The sequence below is a fragment of the Ursus maritimus genome (genome assembly GCF_017311325.1).
Source record: "Ursus maritimus isolate PB19 chromosome X unlocalized genomic scaffold, ASM1731132v1 scaffold_X1, whole genome shotgun sequence".
In the NCBI taxonomy this organism is placed as follows: domain Eukaryota; kingdom Metazoa; phylum Chordata; class Mammalia; order Carnivora; family Ursidae; genus Ursus; species Ursus maritimus.
The window spans coordinates 82674400-82694827 of record NW_024423319.1 but is presented as its reverse complement, the minus strand read 5'-3'; positions in this window follow the sequence as shown (position 1 = coordinate 82694827).

The window sequence follows — 20428 nt, the reverse complement described above, 5'->3', positions numbered from 1 at the left end:
AAAAAAAAAAAAAGAGTCTCTTATGGTTTGTCTCCTTCTATGATTTTGTCTTATTTTATTTTTCCCTCCCTTCCTCTATGATCCTCTGGTTTGTTTCTTAAATTCCTCGTATAGGTATAATCAAATGATAATTGTCTTTCTCTGATTGACTTATTCCGCTTAACATAGTACCCTCCAGTTCCATCCACGTCGTTGCAAAGGGTAAGATTTCATTTCTTTTGTTGTTGTTGGCTGAGTACAGACTCACCTTATTCTTTTTCAGCCCCAGTTGACAAAGTGTTCATTGCTACTAGTGTGTAATTGTTTCTAGGCCCTCTCAGTGTACAAAGCTAGGAAATATATGTATGTATTCTAATCCATCTAACCATACATATCTATTTATATATTTTACTAGAGGTATCTATATTTTGAAAACATAAATTCATTACTAATACTTTACATTTCAACCCACCAACGCAAGGTTCATTCTAGTTGTCTCACTTTCCATATTTGTAAATCCCTTCTTCAGTGGAAGAAACCTGCTCTCATTATCCACAGTAAATTTGCTTATTTGTGTAATCATATAATACCCATTAGGTAACCAGAATTGCTAAACCATAAGACTGCAAAAAACAAACCTACCAACTAGAGGTCAATATAGTTGTTTTACAGTCTCTTGTCTTTAGGCTCCTGGCACTCTATAGTCAAAATACTGGGTTTAACAAGCTTCAATATTTGATGCATTCCTTTTGTCTTTAATCTGATGATAGCCAAAACACTGTGCTCAACAGCTACTTGGGTTAGTTCTCCTCCTCCTCCTCGCCCCCTTCAATTAGGCTGAGTGATTCATTTGAAATAGATTCCTTTGTTTCTGTTAGAATTCCATTTTGCCCCTCCCCACCGTTGTTGAGGTAATCAGTCTACTTACTTCCTGATTTAGCCTTTCTGTGTTTCTTTTTGCTCAAATGAACAGATATATGTATATTATCTTATTTATCGTACATGAAGGGTAGCATGCTTTGCATTTGTCATTTGATACTATATCTTGTCTCTCTCGCAGCTACAAAGTACCCCATTTTGTAGATGTATCATAATTTAAGGGCTCTCCTATGTTTGCCCATGTAGGTTGTTTCCGATATTTTGCAATTATAAATAATGCCAAAAAGAATGCCCTTGTACATGTATGTAATTTTGTATTATCTGAGGTGTATCTTTAGGGTAAATACACAGAACTAGGATTGCCACATCAAAAAGTGCAGATGTAGTTTTGTTAGGTATCTCCAAATTTCCTTCCCAAAGGGCTGTTCCAATTTCATTCCCACTAGCAATGCACTTGACAACGTGTTTTCCCACAGCCTTCCCAACAGACAGTATTGTCATATTTTAAAGTTTTCTCTGATCCAGGGCCACCTGGGTGGCTCAGTCGGTTAAGCCTCTGCCTTTGGCTCAGGTCATGATCCCAGGGTCCTGGGATTGAGCCCTGCATTGGGCTCCCTGCTCAGCGCAGAGCCTGCTTCTCCCTCTCCCACTCCCCCTGCTTGTGAGCTCTCTCTCTCTCTCTGTCAAATAAATAAAGCCTTAAATTTTTTTTTCTCTGATCTGAGAGGTGAGAAATGGTATCTCATTGAAGGGTTATTTGCCCTCATTTTCATAGGGATAAATAATTTGCCTGCTGGGGAAAGTGTTTTCAGCCAGAGCTCCTTTTTACCTTTTGTAATTTCATGAACCTTATTGAGATGCTCTCCCACCCCACCCCATAGAGTTAAAAGATAAACTGAGGCATATTAAACATTTTAAGAGTTTATTTGAGCAAAAATCTATTTGAATTAGGCAGTATCTAATCTAGCAGATGGAAAAGAGCCCTGAGAGGCTGTACAAAAATGGCCTTTATGGCCAGAAGGGAGCAGGAATAAGGACGTTTTCTAAGCAGAAAAACCCAGGTTGGTTATTGCAAGGTTACTTCCCTTTAGGGGATGGCGGAAGTTTGTCAGAAAGACTACCAAACTAGTGCTGAGCAGGTGATTCATGATTGACTGGTGTAAGAGGCCATATCTGGGAAAGCCAAAACTGTAATTAAGTCTTGGTTTGGTGATGTGGGGCTTAGCATAAGCAACTCCATTTTGGACCTGTTGTCTTGTTTGTTTGTTTGTTTGTTTGTTTAACAATACATATACTTGGGGTGCCTGGGTGGCTCAGTCCCTTGAGCGGCTGCCTTCGGCTCAGGTCATGATCCCAGGGTACTGGGGGGAATGGCAGAGGGAGAGGGAGAAGCAGACTCCCGACTGAGCAGGGAGCCCAGTGCGGGGCTCGATCCTCAGGACCTGAGCCAAAAGACAGACCTTCAACCAACTGAGCCACCCAGGTGTCCAGTTCAGAGAGTTTTGACAAATGTATATAACCTTGTAACCACTACCAGAATCAATATATAGACCATTTTCACCACCCCCCAAGAGGTTCCTTTGCACCCCTTCCCAACACCCTCCCCAACTCAGGCAACCACCAATTGACTTTCTGTCACTGTGGATTATATTTGTCTTTTTTAGAGTTTCCTACAAATGGAATCAGACAGTATGTACTCTTTTGTGTCTGGCTCCTTTCACTTGGCATAATGCTTTTGAGATTCATCCAACTTGCTCTGTGTGTCAGTACTTTTTCCCTTTTTATTGATGACTAGAATTCTGTAGTATGGATATTTCACAATCTGTTTATTCATCCTCTCGGGGTAGTTTTAATTTGTGTTTCTCCAACTATGAGTGAGATTACAATTTTCATATATTGAAGGGCCATGTTAATATCCTTTTTAAATGTGTGAATTCTCTGTTCACATCTTTTGCCCAATTTTCTATTGGCTTTTTTTTTACCTTTCTCCCTCAATTTTCAAGAGTTCTTTGTATTTTGAGCATACGAATGCTTTACTGTGATAGATGTTGCATGCATTGTCAGTTGGCTTTTGACCTGTTTATGGTCATAGGATCTCGGAAATAGAGGTTAACTAACCCCTGTAGACACACGTATCTATAATGGTTTCTGTATATACCCATCTGTACATATTTTAAGACAAATATGAATTCATACTGATATTCCAGTACCACATGGTTCATTCTATCTCTTCTTGCTTATCTATGTCCTACCACTCCAACCATGAGAAACCTGGCTCCAACCATCCATCACCCATTTACTTAATTATTCAATTGTAGTAAACACATAGAGTGATACCAGAATTGTTAATTTGTACTTCCATGGGAAATAACTTTACCAAAATTGAGTTAAATGCTTTTCTATGGTTCCTTTTGTCGTTAACATTGGAGTTCCCAGTCAAAGTACCATTTTCCAGGGCGCCTGGGTGGCACAGTCGTTAAGCATCTGCCTTCGGCTCAGGGCGTGATCCCGGCATTCTGGGATCGAGCCCCACATCAGGCTCCTCTGCTGGGAGCCTGCTTCTTCCTCTCCCACTCCCCCTGCTTGTGTGCCCTCTCTCACTGGCTGTCTCTCTCTGTCAAAATAAATAAATAAAATCTTTATTTAAAAAAAGTACCATTTTCCAAGGTTACTTAAGTCAGCACCTCTTCTCCCGCCCCCTTCAGTGAGGTCATGTCATTTATTTGTGATACAGTTAGATTATGTTGTCATAGTCTTCATTCCATCCTGGGATTCCCTGACCTCCTGGTTGATTTGTTTTTAATTTTCATACATTAAGATTCATTTTTTGTGCTGTAAGGATCTGTGGGTTTTGACAAATACATTTTAAAGTTTTCTTCACGTAGATTGTTTTTCACATTTCTTGTTAGGTTCCTTCTTGAGGTATATTATCTTCATTGCTGCTATTGTAAATGGGGTTTTCTCTATCATTATATCCTCTAACTGGTTATTATTTGTATATATGAAGGCTATTAACATCTTTTTTAAAGATTTTATTTTATTTATTTATTTTTTAAAGTTTATTTATTTTTAGTAAGCTCTACGCCCAACATGGGACTCGAAGTCACAACCCTGAGATCAAGAGTCGCATACTCTTCTGACTGAACCAGGCAGGCACCCCTAAAATTTTTATTTTTAAGTAATCTCTACACCCAACATGAACCTCGAACTCACAACCCTGACATCAAGAGTTTCATGCTTCACCAACTGAGCCCTCCAGGTGCCCCATGAAGGCCATTGACTTCTTTTTGTTAATTTTACATCCCTCCACTTGCTGAATACTTTTATTGTTATACTTTTATCATTAATTCTCTAGGATTTGCCAGGTACAAAATCATATCATCTGAAAATAAAGATACCTTTATTTCCTCTTTTCCAGTTAGTGTACCTCTAATTGATTTCTGTCGTCTAATTACCATTTTTCTCTAACAGGAGCCAGAGCTCCTTGTTGAAATGGTTGATTGCAGGGCTGGGGCAAGGAAAGTACAAGGTGAATCTGGAGCACCATCCATTGAATGAATTTGAATTTAAAAAGAATCCATGAGGGACACCTGGGTGGTTCAGTGGGTTATGCATCTGACTTCTGGTCAGGTCATGATCCCAGCCTCCTGGGATTGAGTCCTACATCCAGCTCCTTGCTCACTGGGGAGTCTGGTTCTCCCTCTCCCTGCCACTCCCCCTGCTTGTGCTCTCTCTCTCTCTTTAAATCTCTCTCTGACAAATAAATAAATGAAATCTTAAAAAAATAAAGAGAATCCATGAGGGGTGCCTGGTTGGCTCAGTCAGTTAAACATCTGCTTTCTGCACAGGTCATGATCCCAGGGTCCTGGGATGGAGTCCTGCAACAGGCTCCCTGCTCAGCGGGGAGTCTGCTTCTCCCTCTGCCCTTCCCGCCCCCCCCCCCATCCCATGCTCAGGTACTCCCTCGCTCTCTCTCTCTGGCTCTCGCTCTCTCAGGAAAGAAAATTAATAAATAAAAAATCTTTAAAAAAAATAAAAAGAATCCATGAGTTCCGAGGCACCTGGGTGGCTCAGTCAGTCAAGCATCTGCCTTTGGCTTGGGTCATGATCCCAGGGTCCTGGGACTGAGCCCTGCTTCTGGCTCCCTGGGAGCCCGTTTCTCCCTCCTCTCCAGCTGTGCTCTCTGTCACCATCTCTGTCTCTCTCTCAAATAAATAAATAAATAAAGTCTTAAAAAAAAAAAAGAATCCATGAGTCCCAACTAATCTAAATAAATGAATGGAGGACAAGGAAAACCTCCCTTATAGTGGATTGCCAACTACTAAATGTAGAAGAAATGATGCAATTAGAAAATCATTATATGGCAAACACCGCTGTAATAATTGTTTCAGGCATGAATCATCAATGGGTGCTAAAACTAGTGGGTGAAAGTACGATGAGGAGCACTATCTTTACATAGCATTAAAGGATCTCCCCACAAATTACATCTTTTTAAAACTTTTTTAAAGATTTTATTTATTTATTTATCAGAGAGAGAGAGGGAGAGAGAGAGAGAGAAGCACAAGCAGGGGGAGCAGCAGGCTGAGGGAGAAGCAGGCTCCCTGCTGAGCAAGGAGTCCAACTCGGGACTCGATCCCAGGACCCTGGGATCATGACCTGAGCCGAAGGCAGACGTTTAACCGACTGAGCCACCCAGGCGCCCCTCCACAAATTACTTCTTAATTATAATGAGGAAAAGGGTAACTTTACGGTGGAGAAGGCTGGTGGACATCACCTTCACCAAGAGGACAACATTAACATCATCAATATGGAGACAAACTGGTATTTCCAGCCTCCTGATGTGACGCCCTGAGAAAGACGCTTCACTTCTGTGGTGTTTCTGCCAAAAATTCAAACCTGAATCTAATCATGAGAAAATATCAAGCAAACCCCAACAGAGGGACATTCTACAAAATAACAGTTTGTACTCTTCAGAAATGTCAAGGTCATAAAAAGAAAAACAAAGAAAAACCGAGGAAGTGATCCAGATTTAAGGAGATTAAAGGAACATGATAACTGAAAGCAGCATGTGATTCTGGATTGAATCCTATACCAGAAAAAAAGGTTTTTATTTTACTATAAAGGATGTCAGGAGTGCGTGGGTGGCTCAGTCGGTTAAGTGTCTGCCTTTGGCCCTGGTCAGGATCCCAGAGGGAGTCCAGGGATCCAGCCTGCATCAGGCTGCCGGCTCAGCGGGAGCCTGCTTCTCCCTTTACTTCCCACTCTCACTTTCTCTTGCTCTCTCTCGCACTCTCTCACTCTCAGATAAATAAATAAAATCTGTTTTTTTTTAAAAAAAGGATGTCAGTGGGACAATTGGCAAACTTTGAATAATGTCTATAAAATAGGTAACAGGATTGTATCAGTATTAATTTCCTGATTTCGATAATGATACTGTGGTTATATAGGGGAATGTCTTTCTCTTATATTTGTACAGGAAAGAGTTAACACAGTGGCCTGAGACTGGCTACCCTTACAAAGACTTGATTGCAAGGTTAGCCCTTGACTGGCATCTGGAAACTTGGCTGATAAACAGTTCCCTACACTGATATAAAAGTTTTTCTAAATGATAAGAATGGTTCACTGTGCCAAACCATTTCTAAAAACAATGTGATTTAGGCTAAGCACCTGCATTCCTTTAGGGAGCCTGGAATTTTGGTACATGCTAGGTAGAGGGTGGCTAGTAACCATCCCCCAGTGAAAACATTAGGCACTGAGTCTCTAATGAGCTTCCCTGGTAGACGACACATCACGGGTTGTTACAACTCAGTGCTGGAGAAATTAACTGCATCCTGTGTGACTGCCCTGGGAGAGGACCCTTACAAGCTTGTGCCTGGTTTCCTCTGGACTTCAGCCATGTCGCTTTTCCCTTTGCTCAAGGCAGGTGGGCAGCCTAAGGAGGTCTGTGCAAGGATTTTGCCAGATTCCACCTGTGTCCTTTTTTCTTGTTGATCCTGTCAATGGATCTATCCTTTCAGGGCAAATACCCCTTAGCTAGGAGTACAACTCTATGCTGAATCTTCTCGGTCCTCCTACTGAATCACCAAACTGGGGGATGGTCTTGGGGACTCCTGACCCAAATGTACACACATACACAGAAAGAAGGAATGATAAAGGAAAGTGGCAGAAATTTAACATAGGAGCATCCCAATGAAGGGTATACAGGGATTGTTATTTTGCAACTTTTCTGTAAATTTGAAATTATTTCAAAATAAAAACTTTAAAATGGAAAATGAAACCAGATATGTATCTTAAGTGGGTACATTGCTTATTGCTAGAAGTATATCTACTTTCAGGCCCTCTCCGTGGACAGAAATACACACACCCACACATACACACACACACATTCTTTCTCTATCTTATCTAAAATCTTGAGATCATCTTGTTACCTCCAATTCCAATTCAATACTTCAGGGTACATTCTTCTCTTCCTCCATCCATATTTATAACTTCCTTCTTATATTTGTAACTCCATTAGTTAAGTAACCTAGCTCCCATTGTTTCTAATATATTTACATGTTTCCTGAGGCCTAGATTACACAAAAGGGATTTTTGGAATTGTTGACCAATACCTCTACAAAAGCAAATCTATTTATTAGAGATCAATATTTATTTATAGGCATTTTAATTGTTATTTATTTTTATTTTTTTAAAGAGAGAGAAAGAGGGACACCTGGGTGACTCAGTCACTTAAGTGTCTGCCTTCAGCTCAGGTCATGATCCCGAGGTCCTGGGATCGAGTCCCATGTTGGGCTCCCTGTTCAGTGGGGAGTCGGCTTCTCCCTCTCCCTCTGCCCCTCCACCTCCCCCAGTGCTCCCCCACCCCAGGTCGTGCTCTCTCTCATTCACGCACGTGCTCTCTCTTAAATAAATAAATAAAAGCTTTAAAAAAATAAAGAGAGAGAGAGCCGGGGGCACAGAAGGGCATAGGGAGAAGGAGAGATAATCTTCAGCAGGCTCCATGCCCCGTGTGGAGCCCAATGCCCAGCTTGATCTCACGACCCTGAGATCAAGACCTGAGCTGATATCAAGTGTCCCACACTTGGGGCGCCTGTGTGGCTCAGTGGGTTATGCGTCTGCCTTCAGCTCAGGTCGCAGTATCCCGGGATCGAGCCCCGCATCAGGCTCCCTGCTTAGGGGAGAGCCTGCTTCTCCCTCTTCCTCTGCCGGCTGCTCTGCCTGCTTGTATGCTGTCTCTCTCTCTCTCTCCGTCAAATAAATAAATTAATTTATTTTAAAATGGACTCCCACACTTAACTGACAGAGCCACCCAGGTGCCTCTACAGGCATTTTAAAGGTAAAACTTCCATACAGTAAGATTCACAAATCAAAATTCATAGCATTCTGACAACTGATCAATATATTCAAGTAGCCCATACCCTTATCAAGATATAGACTATTTCATCACCAGTCAATCCCTTCCCCCACGGGGCAATTACTGTTCTGAGTTTTTTTTTGGGGGGGGGCATGTGGATATTCAATTGTTCCATCATTTCTTGAAAATATTATCCATTCCAGGGATGCCTGGGTGGTTCAGTCGGTTGAGCATCCGACTCCTGATTTCAGCTTAGGTGGTGGTCTTGGGGTCATGGGGTCATGGGATTGAGCCCCAGGTCAGCTCCATACTGGACCTGGAGCCCACTTGAGAGTCCCTCTCTCCTTGCCCCTGCTGCTCTCTCTCTCTTTCTCTCTCTCAAAAAAAAAAAGGAAGAAAGAAAGAAAGAAAGAAAGAAAGAAAGAAAGAAAGGGAAAATATTATCCATTCTGCACTGCCTTTGCACCTTTTTCAAGTCAATTGAGCAGGGTGCCTGGATGGCTCAGACAGTTGAGTGACCAGCTCTTGATTTCAGCTCGGGTCATGATCTCAGGGTCCTGGGATAGAGCCCTGCGTCGGGCTCTGCACTCAGCATGAAGTGTATTTGAGATTTTCTCTCTCCCTCTGCCTCTGCCCCTCCTTCCTCTCTCTCTCAAATAAATAAATAAATCTTTTTTAAAAAAATCAATTGACCATACATGTGTGGGTCTATTTCTAGAGTTTCTATTTTCTTTCATTGATATATGCTGCTGTCTGGACACCAATGCCACAATGTCTTGACTGATAGAGCTCTACAATAAATCTTGAAGTCAGGAAGTCCGCCAAATTTGTTCTTGCTTTTCTAAGTTGTTGTTTTTTTTAAGTTTTTTTTTTTAAACTAATCTCTATACCCATCATGGGGCTTGACCTCATGACCCCGAGATCGAGAGTTGCATGATCTTCCGACTGAGCCAGCCAGGCTCCCCTCTAAGTTGTTTTGGTCCTTTTTCACTTCCATATGAATTTTAGAATATGTTTGTCAATTCTACAAAACAAAACATGCTAGGATTTTGACTGAGATTGCATTGAATCTATAGATCAATCTTGAGAGAATTGACATCTTACTATACTGAGTCTTCTGATCCATGAACCTGGATATCTCTCCACTTATTAAATCTTCAATTTCTCTCAGCAAAGCTTTGTACTCAATGTACAGGTCTCGTACTTCCATATTTTTTATGCTACAATGAATGTTATTTTAAAATTTCAATTCCCAGGGTGCCTGAGTGGCACAGCGGTTAAGTGAGCAAAGGGGAAAAAAGAGAGAGAGAGAGAGAAGCAAGCCAAGAAACAGACTCTCTCTCGCGCTTTTTTTTTGAAACAGACTCTTAACTGTAGGGAACAAACTGATGGTTACCAGAGGGGAGACAGTTGAGGGGACAGGTTAAATAGATGATGAAGATTAAGGAGTGAACTTGTAATGAGCACCAGGTGTTGTATGGAAATGTTGACTCATTCTGTTGTACACCTGAAACCGCTATTACGCTGTGTGTTGACTAACCAGAATCAAAATTAGAACTTAAAAAAAATTGAAGTTACTATAGGCTTTTGTAAATGCTCTTTACCATGATGAGGAGATATTAGGTTTTATTTCTAGTTTTCTAAGAGCTTTTTAAAATTTGTTTTTAAATTTTTAAAAAGATTTTATATATTTATTTGACAGAGACACAGCGAGAGAGGGAACACAAGCAGAGGGAGTGGCAGAGGGAGAAGCAGGCTCCCCGCTCAGCGGGAGCCTGATGCAGGACTCGATCCTAGAACCCTGGGATCATGACCTGAGCCGAAGGCAGATGCTTATCGACTGAGCCACCCAGGCACCCCTAAGAGCCCTTTTTAAAAATCAGGAATGGATGGTGGGTTTTCTCAAATGCTTTTTCTGCAGCTGTTGAGATGATCACATGGTTTTGCTTGCATTCTTAGAGTAAATTCAACTTTGTCTTGATGTATTCTCTTTTGTATATATTGTTCGGTTTGATTTACGAAAATGTTGCTAAAAACTTTTGCATCTCTGTGAAGGATACTTGTGCATACAGTTGACTCTTTTTTTAAAACTTTTTATTTATTTTTTTAAGCAAGCTGTATGCCCAATGTGGGGCTTGAACTCACAACCCGGAGATCAAAAGTCACATTTTCCATCAACTGAGCCTGCCAGGTGCCCCTACAATGGACTCTTGAACAATGCGGGGGTTGGGGCACTGGCCCCCTGCACAGCCGAAACTCCGCATATAAATTTTGACTCCCCAAAACCTTAACTACTAATAGCCTGATGTTGACCGGAAGCCTTACTGATAATATATGAACAGCCAATTAACACATATTATGTATTATACATCATATTCTTACAACCAAGTAAGCTAGAGAAAAGAAAATGTTATTAGGAGATTCATAAGGAAGAGAAAATACATGTACAGTACAGTACTGTATTTATAAAAAAAAATCCACATATAAATGGACCTGTGCAAGTCAAATCCATGTTGTTCGAGGGTCAACTGTACTTCTCTTATTTTTTTAAAGATTTATTTATTTATTTGCGAGAGAGAAACAGACAGACAGCACAGGGGGGAGGGGCAGAGGGAGAGGGAGGGAGAAGCTTCAGCAAACTCTGCGCTGAGCACAGAGCCCAATGTGGCACTCGATCCCATGATCCTGAATCACGACTCTGAGATCACAACCCCAACCCGAAACCAAGAGTCAGAGACTCAACCAACTGTGTCACCCAGGTACCCCAACTGTAGTTGTCTTATAATGACATCCTCTGGTTTAGTATCAGAGTAGTGCTAGTCTCATAGAATGAGATGGGGAGTATTCCCTCCTCTTAAATCTTCTGGAAGAATTTGTGTAGAATTGATATTATTCCTTCCTTAACTATTTGGTAGAATTTCCCAAAAAAGCCATCTGGGCCTGGAATTTCCTTTGTGGGCAGATGTCTCATTACAAATTCAATTTCTTTAATAGATACAGGGTTATTCAAATTATCTATTTCTTCCTGAGTGAGCCTTGGTATTTTGTGTCTTTCAAGGAATGTGTTGCCAGAATTATTGTCATCAAGATGTTCATTTTATTCCCCTATTTATTATTCTTTTTAAAAATCTTGGTAAAATATGCATAACATAAAACTTACCATTTTAACTATGTTTAAGCATATAATGCAGTAGCACTAAATAAATTCAGTGTTGTGTAACCATCACCACTGTGTATTTGCAGAACTTTTTCATCATCCCAAACAGAAACTATGTACCCATTAAGCAATAACTCCCCATTCTCCCCCAACTGCCAACCTCCAACCCCTTTTAACCTCTACTCTACTTTCTGTCTCTGGGAATTTGCCTACCCTAGACAGCTCATAAAAGTGGAATTATACAATACATACAATCCTTTTGTGTCTGGCTTACTTTACTTAGCATAGTGTCCTCAAGGTTCATCCATATTATAGCATGTGTCATAATTTTACTTCTTTTTATGGCCAAATAATATTCCACTGTATGTATCTACCACATTTTATTTATCCATGCATCTCTTGATGGACACTTGAGTTGTTTCCACCTTTAGGCTATTGTGAATAATGCTAAGAATGTTGGTGTATGGGGCACCTGGGTGGCTCAGTTGGTTAAGCATCTGCCTTCAGCTCAGGTCATGATCCCAGGGTCCCGGGGTCGAGCCCTGTGTTGGGCTCCCTGCTCAGTGGAGACTCTGCTTCTCCCTCTCCCTCTGCCCCTCTGCCCTGCTCATGCTCTCTCGCTTGCTCTCGCTCCATCTTAAATAAATAAAAATCTAAAAAAAAAAGAATGTTGGTGTCCAAGTATCCCCTATTAGCCTTTTAATATCTGTAGAAACCGTGGTGATGCCCCCTCTCTCGTTCTTGATATTGGTCACTGATGTCTTCTCTCTTTTTTTTCCTGATGAATCTGGCTAGAAGTTTATCAGTTTTACCAATCTTCTCAGTAATATTGGTTTCCTTGATTTCCTTTATTGTTTTTCTGTCTTCTACGTCACTGATTTCCACTGTAACCTTTACTATTTTGTTTCTTTTGCTTATTTTTCTAGTTTCTTTTTTTTAAAGATTTTATTTATTTATTTATTTATTTATTTGAGAGGGAGAGAGAGTGAGAGAGAGCACAAGTGGGGTGTGGGGTGGGGAAGAGGCAGAGGGAGCTCAACATTGGGGCTCGATCCCAGGACCCTGGGATCATAACCCGAGCTGAAGGCAGATGCTTAATGGGCTGAGCCACCTGGGCACCTTAAATCTTCCTTTAATATAGGCATTTTTGTACTATAAATTTTTTAGAAGATTTTATTTATTCATTAATGAGAGCGAGAGACAGAGAGAGCACAAGCAGGGGGAGAGTTAGGGGGAGAAGCAGACTCCCTGCTGAGCTGGGAGTCCAATGCGGGGCTCAATCCCAGGACCTGGAGATCACGACCTGAGCCAAAGGCAGGCGCCTAACCATCTGAGCCACCCAGGCACCCCATGTACTACAAATTTCTAAGTATTGCTTTCGTTGCATCCCATGCATTCTGTGATATGTTGTTTTCATTTATTCAGTTCATTTTATAATTTCCCTTTATAATTCACTTTATAATTTCCCTTTTGATTTCCTCTTTGACCCATAGGTTATTTAAAGATGTATTATTTAGTTTCCAAATATTTGGGGACTTTCTAGATCTACTTCTGTTACTGGCTTCCAATTTAAGTCAATTTTGGTTAAAGAGCATAGTATGACCTGAATCCTTTTAAATGTCTTCGAACGTGTTTTGTGGTTCAGAACATGGTCTATCTTTATAAATATTTTATGTGCACCTGAAGGAAATGTGTATTCTGCATCTGCTGGGTGAAGTCCTCCATAAACGTCAGTCAGGTCGAGTTTGTTGATAGTTCTGTTCCATTCTCTCACGTCCTTACTGATTTTCTGTTTACTTCTTTTCTGTCTGATTGTTCTATCAGTTATTGAGAGAGGAGTGCTGAAATCTCTGATTTTATGCATGGATTTGCCTAGCTCATTGCAATCCAATCAACTTTTGCTTTATTTATTTTGAAGCTCTGTTATTGACGTAATTGTGTTTAAATCTACTCTTTGTTTTCTATTTGTGCTATTTGTTCTTTGTTTCACTCTCTCTCTCTCTCTCTCTCTCGCCTTCTTTTGAATTTACTTTTTTTTGGAATTTTTTTTAATTTTTTGAATTTTTTAAAAATTTACTTATGATACTTTCTTATCTCCTTTGTTGGTTTATTAGTTATAACTCTGTCTTATTTTAGTAGTTGCTTTAGCATTTATCTTTAACTTATTGTTTATCTTTACCTTATTATAGTTTACCATCCAATGATAGTGTATTATTTCATGTATAGTATAAGAACCTTAATATATACTCTTTTTTAAGATTTTATTTATTTATTTGACAGAGAGAGAGAGCGCGCGAGCACGCGCGCCGGAGAGCCCAAGTGGGGAAACAGCAGAGGGAGCCAGAGAAGCAGTCTCCCCGCTGAGCAGGGAGTCTGCCGCAAGGTTCGATCCCAGGACTCTGGGATCATGAACTGAGCCGAAGGCAGACACTTCACCGACTGAGCCACCCAGGCGCCCCTATAGTATAAGAAACTTAAAACTGTATATTTCCATTTCTTCCCTCCCAACATTTGTGCTATTGATGGCCATATATTTTATTTCTACGTGTTTATTTCTACATGTGTTTCTCACAATATGGTGGTCTTCCTCTGCCTCTCTCTCTTGCTTCAAAGTTATGTTGCCTTTCAAAGGTATATAAATAGTAAGAAAAAAGTCTTTATGTTTACCCATGTAATTACCAGTTCTGGTGCTCATCAGTCCTTTGTGTAGATCTAGGCTCCGTATGGTATCATTTGCTTTCTGTCTGAAGGACTTCCTTTAACATGTCTTATACTGCAGGGCTTCTGGTGATGAAGGATTTTCTTTTTTTCTTCCATATTTGGGTAGCTTTTATTTGGAACTCTTTATCATCAGAATTATATGTTAACATCTTTTCAGGTTTTGTTTTAATATATTTTTATTTTATCTTATTTTATTTAAGATTTTATTTATTTATTTGACAGAGAGAGAGACAGCCAGCGAGAGAGGGCACACAAGCAGGGAGAGTGGGAGAGGAAGAAGCAGGCTCCCAGCAGAGGAGCCTGATGTGGGGCTCGATCCCAGAACGCCGGGATCACGCCCTGAGCCGAAGGCAGACGCTTAACGACTGCACTACCCAGGCGCCCCAGTTTTAATATATTTTTTAAAGATTTTATTTATTCGTTTGAAAGAGAGAGAGCACGCGCACAAATAGGGGGAGGGGCAGAGGGAGAGGGAGAAGCAGGCTCCCTGCTGAGCTGGGAGCCCCAATATGGGGCTACAACCCAGGACCCTGAGATCATGACCAGAGCCGAAGGCAGACGCTTAACCATCTGAGGCACCCAGGCGTGCCTGTTTTAATATTTTTAGTTTATTTATTTATGTATTTATTTTGAAGTAATCTCTATACCCAACCGGGGCTCAAACTCACCACCCAGAGATGAAGATTTGCATGCTTTTCCACCTGAGCCTGCCAGGTGCCCCTTTTTGTTTCAATTTTTAAATGTTATTCTTTTTTTGCCCATCAACTTTCAATACTTTTATTGAATTGTTGTCCAGTATTTTGTTCTGTATCCTGCCCCCCTGCCGAAAATAAAAGTCTGATACCGTGGTTTTATATTGTCATTCCTTGAGTACCTCTGCAGATATATTTACCATTATCATTATGTTCATTGATCCTATTTGCATATCAGGTTTCCATCTGGAATCATTTTTCATATCCCCAAGGGAGACAATTTAAGATTTTCCCTTAGCTCTATAAACTCTGTTTTCATTCTCCAAAAATATTTATTCTTGCCTGTATATATGAAACATAGTTTTGGGGGCGCCTGGGTGGATCAGTCGTTGAGCATCTGCCTTCGGCTCAGGGCCTGATCCAAGAGTCCTGGGATCAAGCCCCACATCAGGCTCCTCCGCTGGGAGCCTGCTTCTCCCTCTCCCACTCCCCCTGCTTGTGTTCCCTCTCTCGCTGGCTGTCTCTCTGTCAAATAAATAAATAAAATCTTAAAAAACAAACAAACAAACAAACAAACATAGTTTTGGGCGCCTGGGTGGCTCAGTCGGCTAAGCGTCTGCCTTTGGTGTCCCAGTGTCCTGGGATCGGGTCCTGCATTGGGCTCCTCACTCAGCAGGGAGACTGCTTCTCCCTCTCCCTCTGCCCCTCTCCCACTCCTGTTCTCTCTCTCCCTCAAATAAATAAAATCTTCAAAAAAAAAAAAAAGAAACATAGTTTTGCTGTTTATGGAAATCTAGGTTTAAAATTTCTTTTCCCTCAGCGTGACAAGGATATTATTCCTCTGTATTCTGGCCTCCATTATTGCCATTGGGACATTATCCATTAGGCTGTATTCATTTGTAAATAATCTAATAATCTACCTTTTCTTTCTTTTTTGTCTGTTTCTTTGTTTGTTTTAAACATTTTTTAATTTCAATTCAATTAATTAACATATAATGTATCATTTGTTTCAGAGGTAGAGGTCAGTGATTCATCAGTCTTGTATCACACCCAGTGCTCATTACATCCCATGCCCTCCTTAATGTCCATCACCCGGTTACCCCATCTCTCCACCCCCTCCCTAAATGTTATCCTTTTTAACAGCTTTATGGAGATGTAATTCACATCCCATACAATTCACCTATGTAAAGTGTATGATTCAATGATTTTTTAGTATATTCACAGAGTTGTGCAATCATCAGCACAATGTTAGAACATTTTCATCATCTCAAAAAAACTCTTTACCCATTAGCAGCCACTCACCATTCCCCTCCAACTCTAGGCAACCACTAATCTACCTTCTATTTCTATAGATTTGCTCTTCTGGATACATCATATAAATGGAATCACACAATATGTGGTCTTTTGTGACTGGCTGCATTCATTAGGCATAATGTTTCAGGGTTTAACTATGTCGTAGCATTATCAGTACCTCATACTGTCTTATCGCTGAATAATGTCCATTGTATGGGTATACCATATTTTATTTATCCATTCATCAGTTGATGGACATTTGGATTTTCACTTTTTGGCTATTTCTTAAAAAGATTTTATTTATTTATTTGTCAGAGAAGGAACAAGCGTGCAGGAGCACAAGCAGGAGAGCAGCAGGCAGAGGGAGAAGCAGGCTCCCCACTGAGCAAGGAGGCCAATATGGGACTCGATCCCAGGACCCTGGGATTATGACCTGAGCTGAAGGCAAATGCTCAACCGACTGAGCCACCCGGCGTCCCTTGGCTATTATAAACAATCATTTTTAAAGTCTTTTTCCCCCCTGTGTATTTCATTTTGGATAATTTCTATCATTCATTTTCAGTAATCTCTTCTTTCAGAATGTCTGATCTGCCATTAATTCCATCTAGTGTACTTTTGGCTCAGGTCATGATCCCAGGGTCCCGGAGTCGAACCCCACGTCAAGCTCCCTGCTCTCCGGGAGCCTGCTTCTCCTTCTCCTCCCTGCTAGGGCTCGCACTCTCTCTCTCTCTCTCAAATAAATAAATAAAATCTTTAAAAAACAGATGTTGTTTTCAGTTCAGGAAGTTCAATTTAGGTCTTTTATATGTGTTCCATATTTCTACTTAACATGTCCAATCTTTCCTCTAGCTTCTTGAACATATGAAATACAGTCACAGTAACTCTTAATGTCCTTGTCTACTAATTCCCTCATCTGTGTCATTTTGTGGTCTGTTTCTATTGAGTTTTCTCTTCATTATGGGTTGTATTTCCCTGTTTCTTTGCATACCTAGTAATTTTGTATCGAATGCCTAACATTGTGACTCTTACCTTTTTGGGTACTGGATATTTCTGTATTCCTCTAACTATTCTTGAGTTTTGTTTGGGGATGTGGTTAAGTTACTCGGAAACACTTCGTTACTTTCAGGTACAGCTTTTAAGCTGTTAGGCAGGACCACAGCAGTGTTGAGACTTGGGTTGTGTCCCCACTACTAGGGCAAGACCATTCTCAGTATTCTACCCAATAGTCCATGAACTATGAGGCTTTCCTCTCTGGCTTTTGGGAAAAGGTATTATTTCCTGCTCAGTGTGAATTCCAGGCATTGTTCTTTTTAATCTTTTCGTGTATTTTCCCCCGGCCTTGGGTAGTTTCCTCACAAGCCTGTGCTGATTAACACTCAACTGAATACCAGTGGAAACCCCCTGGAGGTCTCTGGAATTGCCTCTCTCTAAATCCCTCTATACTCTGATACTCTGCCCTGCTAACTTTAACTGCCTTGGCTTCCATCAGACTCTCAAAATTTGTCTCCTCAACACAGGCAGAGGTCAAGGTTTGGTTTTGTTTTGTTTTGTTTTTTTAAAGAAATGTTTTCTTATTAAGTAAACTCTACCCCCATTGTGGGGCTCAAACTCACCACCCTGAGATCAAGAGTCCCATTCTCTACCAACTGAACCAGTCAGGCGCCCCTAGGCTTATAGGTTTTGCCTGAGTTGGCCCTCTCTGTCTCAGGCAGTAAGCTGGGCAATCCTAAAGCTCACCTTGTTTATTCCCCATCTCTCGGGGATCACCTTCCTTCGTTGCCTGATGTCCAACATCTTGAGATGTGTTGTTGCATATATTTTGTCTAGATTTTTATTTGTTTCAGGCAGGAAGGTAAATTTGGTCCCTGTCACTGTATCTTGGTTGGAAGTGGAAATATCCTTATTGTTTTGTTAATCTTGTCATTCTATCTACTACTAAACCAAGGGTATGAAAATCTCTGATCATGATTATAAATTTGTGTATTTCTCTCTTTAGGTTTGTGTTCTGTCATGTATTTTGAAATTCCATTATTAGGTGTTTTACATATTTATGATGTTATATCTTCCTGATGAATTCACCCTTTTATCATTATGAAATGTCTCTATCTCTGGTAATACTCATAGTCTTAAAGTGTATTTTGTCTGTTATTAATACGACCATTCCAGTTTAATGTTTGAGTGATATATGTTTTTCTATGCATTAAATTTCTTTTTTTCTGTTTTTTAAATAAATCATTGTGTTTTTTTAATTTTTTTTTGAGAGAGAGCACGCAAGAGGGTGCATGTAAGTGGGAGGGGCAGAAGAAGAGGGAGAGAGAGAATCTTAAGCAGGTTCCATGTCCAGCACGGGGCCCAATGGGGGCTCGATCTCACAACCTTGAGATCATGATGTGAGCTGAAATCAAGAGTCAGACGCTTAACCAACTGAGCCACCTAGGTGTCCCTAAATCATTGTGTTTTTAAAGATTTTATTTATTTGAAAGAAAGAGAGACAGACAGAGCACAAGCAGGGGGAGGGGCAGAGGGAGAGGGAGAAGCAGACTCCCTGCTGAGCAGGGAACCCAACTCAGGGCTTGATCCCAGGACCCCAAGATCATGATCTGAGCCAAAGGCTGCCACTTAACGACTGAGCCACCGAGGCACCCCCCCATGCATTAAATTTCAAACTATCTGTGTCTTCTTATCTAATGTGTTTCCCCTGTAGACAGCATATAGTTGGGTGTAGTCCCATGCCAAGCCATATTGGAGCCTGAGGCAGAAGGAAAACTGTGTGCCCCTATATATTTTTAATGTAATTTTTAATTAATTTAATTTAATTTAATGTGCTCTAGAACATGAAAGTTATGAGAAAAAACTGACAAATGGAGTAGATGTATTAAAATGCACCCTATTTTAAATTTGAATATTTTATTTATACCAAAAATAGAATTTATTATAATTTTGCTTTCCTTGCTTTAACAGAAGCAAGCTCACCAATAATATTTTCCAAGTGTACTTCTTGCTTATCTTATTTTCAGTTGAGAGAATTGCTATGTTTGACAATTTCCCCTGACCAAGTAACAATCTAAAATAATTTTAAATCAACTTCAGTTTATAGAAACTTCTTTTGCAGGACACCACTGTGACTGGTACTGTTAAAATATTCTCAAGGTCTTATATGAACTCACAAAAGACCCTGAATAGACAAAGCAATCTTGAGAAAGAAGAACCAAGCTGGAGGTATCACAATTCCAGATTTTAAGATATACTACAAAGCCGTAGTAATCAAAACAATATTATACTGGCACAAAAATAGACATAGAAAAAAAATTGACACATAGATCAATAGAACAGAATAGAGAGCCCTGAAATAAACCCACACTTATATGGTCAATTAATCTATGACAAAAGAAGCAAGAATAAACAATGGGGAAAAGACAGTCTCTTCGAGAAATGGTATTGGGGTGCCTGGCTGGCTCAGTCACTAGAGTGTGTGACTCTTGATCTTAAGGTTGTGGGTTCGAGCCCCATGTTGTGTGTAGAGATTACTTAAACATTAAAAAAAAGAAGAAGAAGAAATGGTGGGGGCACCTGGGTGGCTCAGTCGGTTAAGTTTCTGCCTTTGGCTTAGGTCATGATCCTGGAGTCCCAGGATTAAGCCCTGAGTCAGGCTCTCAGCTCAGAGAGGAGTCTGCTTCTCCCTCTCCCTCTGCCCCTGCCCCTGCCCCTGCTCCTTCTCTCTGTCTCTTGCTCATTCTCTCTCCCTCAAATAAATAAATAAAATCTTAAAAAAAAGAAATGGTGCTGGGGAAACTGGACAGCTACATGCAAAAGAATGAAACTGGACCACTTTCTTACACCATAATAAACTTACACAAAAATAAACTCAAAATGGATGAAAAACCTAAACGTGAGACCCGAAACCATAAAAATTCTAGAAGAAAACATAAGCAGTAATTTCTTTGACATCGGCCATAGAAACATTTTTCTAGGTATGTGTCCTTTGGCAAAGGAAACAAAAGCAAAATTAAACTCTTGGGACCACACCAAAATAAAAAGCTTTTGAACAGGGAAGGAAACCATCAACAAAACAAAAAGACAACCTACTGAATGGGAGAAGCTGTTTGCAAATGATATACACAATAAGGGGTTAATATTCAAAATATGTAAAGAACTTATACAACTTAACTCCAAAAAACAAATAATCCAATTAAAAACGGGCAGAATAATGAATCATCGAGCCTTACATCGGAAACCGGGGATGTACTGTATGGTGACTAACATAATATAATAAAAAATCATTATAAAAAAAATGGGCAGAAGACCTGAATAGACATATTTCCAAAGAAGACATCCAGATGGCCAACACACACA